This window comes from Tribolium madens, unplaced genomic scaffold (assembly GCF_015345945.1).
Source record: "Tribolium madens isolate multiple individuals breed KSU strain unplaced genomic scaffold, Tmad_KSU_1.1 Scaffold_91;HRSCAF=231;Tcas5.2_LG7, whole genome shotgun sequence".
Classification (NCBI taxonomy): Eukaryota; Metazoa; Arthropoda; class Insecta; order Coleoptera; family Tenebrionidae; genus Tribolium; species Tribolium madens.
Window position 1 is genome coordinate 396366 of NW_025401063.1, and position 4225 is coordinate 400590.

A 4225-nucleotide genomic window follows, 5' to 3' on the forward strand; every position below is an offset into this window, starting at 1 on the left:
GACCACTATTTTTATGACTAATTTGACCGGACTACATGTTGTCAAAATTTTGACTTTTTGCTCGAAGATGATGCATGTTCTAAATTCTCCTTCAGTTATAGTTTCAAAATTGTTACTTTTTCAGTTTTTACTCAAGCTGGTTTTTTTACGAAGAAAACTTGACATTTTTAATTCGAATTTTGTTTCCTTTAGGCAATTTAACGAAAAAAACTGCTTCTGAAAAAATTTCGAATCCGAGTAATTTTTTCTGGCAGTTTTTTGAGTTAAATTGCCAGAAAACAAAATTCTCATTAAAATGTCAAGTTTACTTCGGTTTCATTTAACCGGCTAAATTCTTGTGGTTTTTATTTTTATTTATAAAAAAAGGGTTAATTATTGTGATTTAGCATTTTCTCACAATGCAGACATTGATCCAGGACGAAAAATGATCGAAATTTATGAAACGAGGCGGTGGGACCCTGTAAACATTTACTGACTGGAATTATTTTCAAATATTTATTATCCCAGGACTAAATTTGGGGAAAAAACTTGAAATCTTGTTCACGTTCTCAAAATTTAGACTTTTAGATTTTCAGTTTTTTTTCAGTTTTAGTTTCAAAATTGTTACTTTTTCAATTCTTAGTTGAAACATCAAGATCTACATTTTGCTATGGGAAAAATATTAGAGATCTTAACTTTTAGACGTACCAAAATTATCGAATTTCTAAATCTTCAAATTTTGGTTTTGTGAAATCTTCAAATTCTAAGATTTTGCAATTTTTAGAATCTTTGAACAATTATAGTTAAGAATCTCTTCAAAAAGTGTCTGAAACTCCTTCACTTTTTTGTTTTTGTTTTTTACCATCCATCAGAGTTTTAAATTAAACAAAATGTAGCGAAATTATTGTGATTTAGCTCGTAATAAATTTTTTATTTTCGAATTTTTTTTCAAAATTATGAGTCTTTCTTAGGATTTAAACTTTAAGAAGAAAAATTAAATTATAATGTGCACACATCCAATCAAAGAAATTTAAAATTTAATTGAAATTAAAATCTTGGAAATTAGGTGTCAAAATTTAGTGAACTTAGTATTTCGAAAATTAAAATCCTCGCAATTTTGGTAGAATAGAATCGTCAAACCACCGAAATTTATGAAATGAAATTTTTTCAATCTCAAAACAAACTTTAAAAACTCTCTTCTTCTTAAATAATCTATAAATTTTTTCTTTATTAAAAAAACTTAAACATGAGTTTCTACAACTTTTTTCAGTTTATTTTAACAAATTTCTCACTTTCTTTCTAACCTTGGCTTTTTAATAAGAATGAAAATCAGAAAACAAATTTTTTCTTAGATTTTGCACGTTTGTGAGTTATATTTAAATTATTTTCGAATTTTTTCCAAAATTATGAAACTCAAGTCTTATCTCAAAAAAAAAAATTACTTTATTTCTACAAACCTTAGAATTGGTTTTTCTTTCATATTTCTCTTCAAAAGTTTGAAATTTGAAATACCAAAACTTAATGAAACATTTTTTTTCCAACTGTTTGAGAATTCTCTAAAATTTGCAATAGAAAAATTTTAAAAATGTGTTTAAACTACAAACTACAACCCTAACGCAATTATTTCTTTTTCTTTTAAGAATCAAATATAAAAATTTCTAAATTTCAAGATTTTAAATTTCTCTTATTTTGACATATTTGAACAACCAAAAACAGAAAAATGAGGGAGTTTTAGCCACTTTTATAGAAGAGATTCTCAACTATGATTGTTCAAAGATTCAAAAAATTTTAAGATTTGATGTCTTGGGGTTTAAACTTTCAATTTTTGAGATCAAACAGAATAAAATTTTGAAATTCTTTGCTGTTTTATAACTTCTAAAAGTTTCAGGCCCAGAATTTAGTTAATTGATCAGAAATTTTGATGTTTTTTTTTCAAATCTTGACAAAAAAAGGACTTTCACTTTAGATTTACAACGATTTTAAAAATTTGAAGAATTTTTGAAAAACTAGAAAACCAAAATACTGAAATCTCAATAATTTGCTAATTTTTATCTGTATTATAATCTAGATTTTTCTCTTTTTATTAAGAATGCAAACATTGTAAACTAAAAAACTTTTTTTTTTCGTAGTTTTTGGTCAGTTTTTTTAGGTCTTTGGATTTAAAATCTAAAAAAAAATTAATCAAAGTGTGCAGACATTCATTCAATCAAAAGTTAGCTTTAGTTTTATTAAATTCAAAAGTTTGAAATTTGAAATATTAAAACTTAATGAAACATTATTTTTCCAACTGTTTGAAAATTCTCTAAATTTGCAACAGAGAAATTAAAAAAAATTGTTTAAACTACATTTAAGTAATTGATTAAATAAAACCGAGAAAAAATCTGAAGCGTGTTATCGAAGAAAACCCCAACGCAATTTTTGAGAATCAAATTCAAAAACAAATCCAAATTTTAAGATTTAAATTTTCTTTAATTCTGACAAACTTGAAGCAACTAAAAACAGAAAAGTGTAGAAGTTTCAGACACCTTGAGAAAAAATTCTGAAATATTACTGTTCAAAGATTTAAAAAATAGCAAATTTTAGAATTTGATGATATCACAAATCCAAAATTTCAAGATTTTAAGAAAAAAATTCCAAGATTTTACAAATTTCAAGATTTTCCCTAATTCTGACATAGTTGAAACGACCAAAAACAGAAAAGTGAAGAAGTTTTCAGACTCAGAACAGAATTCGCAAAAATTAAAAAAAATTAAAAAATTTTGCAATTTTACAACTTCGAGAGTTTCGTCTGAAAATTCAGATTTCTAAAATTTTCAAACATTGTAAGATTGAGAATAGACAAAAATGAAACAATGAAATTTTGAGCTTTTTTATATTTTTAACAAGTTTCAGAAATATGATCTTTGTCATTTTTTTTATCAGGTCCGTATATTACACTTTCAATGGGTCTTTTTTTCACTTCTTTAGTTGTCGTGGAAATTGTAGTTCTTGTGACACAAGTCACACTTCTCCATCAAATTTATCACAAAATTTAAAATTAAAAATAAATAAATAAGTACTTGCACGACAATATGAATTTATAAAATGTTTTATATAAACTTGTACCAAGTCCAACTACAATAGTTTGAAAAATGTCACTAAAACCCAACTTTAGTCCCAACAAATTCAAAATTGGTTTTTCATCAAACCAAATTAAATTTCCCAAAGTGGCAATTTCCTGTGTAAAGTTGAATATATGTCGTTGCTTTAATTCGAAAAGTAATGAAAGTAGGCTTCTGCCCCAAGTTGGCTTCTTCTTCCTTAATTTGATAATTATTTGTGGTCCAGCGTAGGAGAAAATTAAAGCGAAAAAGGACGCCAACGACCACAATATCAAAGCCTCGACATTCCTTTGAACGATTGTCTGATGAACTAATAAGATTTCCTAGATTTTTAACACTGCAAACCTTTCTTTTTTCAACGCAAAGAGAGAGCGCAAGCAAATACATCTGTAATTTCCACTTTAATTTTGTTCGGGAGGAGTTTTAAGGGAAAAAGTGGGAAGCTGAGCCAAATTGCTGTAACCGGAGACACTCCTTTGTAATTCATGGGATTTCCCGGTTTATTTGTCATTCATCCCTCCAACCTTTTTGGAGCTACCTTTCTTCTTCGCGAGCGAAAGAATTGCCATATGAGTGTCTCTCTCGCAACCTGCACTGCGTTTAATCTCTCTCTGCTCCATTTGTCTCAATCTCAAGAACGATGTATTATTTAAAAATGCCACGCTATTTGCAATTGGGGTGCTAAACGGCTTCAGGCACATATAATTTTATTAAAAAAACACTAAATATTATTTGATGGGTTTCGGGTATTAATAAGCGCAAAAATCGCTTTCTGATTTCATACTTTTATTGTTTTTTCTTTATTTCGTTTTTATAGGATTTTTGTTTCTTTAATCTACCAAAATATCTTTAATTTTTCGTATTTTTTGTCCACTGCTGTCTTTGTTTTAAAGTTTTTTGTTATATCTCTTTTCTCTTTTATTTAGTTTTTTTGTTTTTGTGTTTTTCGATTCCCTGATTTGCTATTTTTGAATTATCAGTTGCATTTGGAAGTGTTTTTGGATTTGGTTTGTTAATCAAGTTTTTATTTTATTTTGTTTTATACCTTTCGATTTTTTTGTTATTCAGTTTCCTAGTTTTGAATTGATAAATTCTTTGATTTTTTAGTTAAATCTTTATTTTCTTTTTAGTCCAATAACAATAAT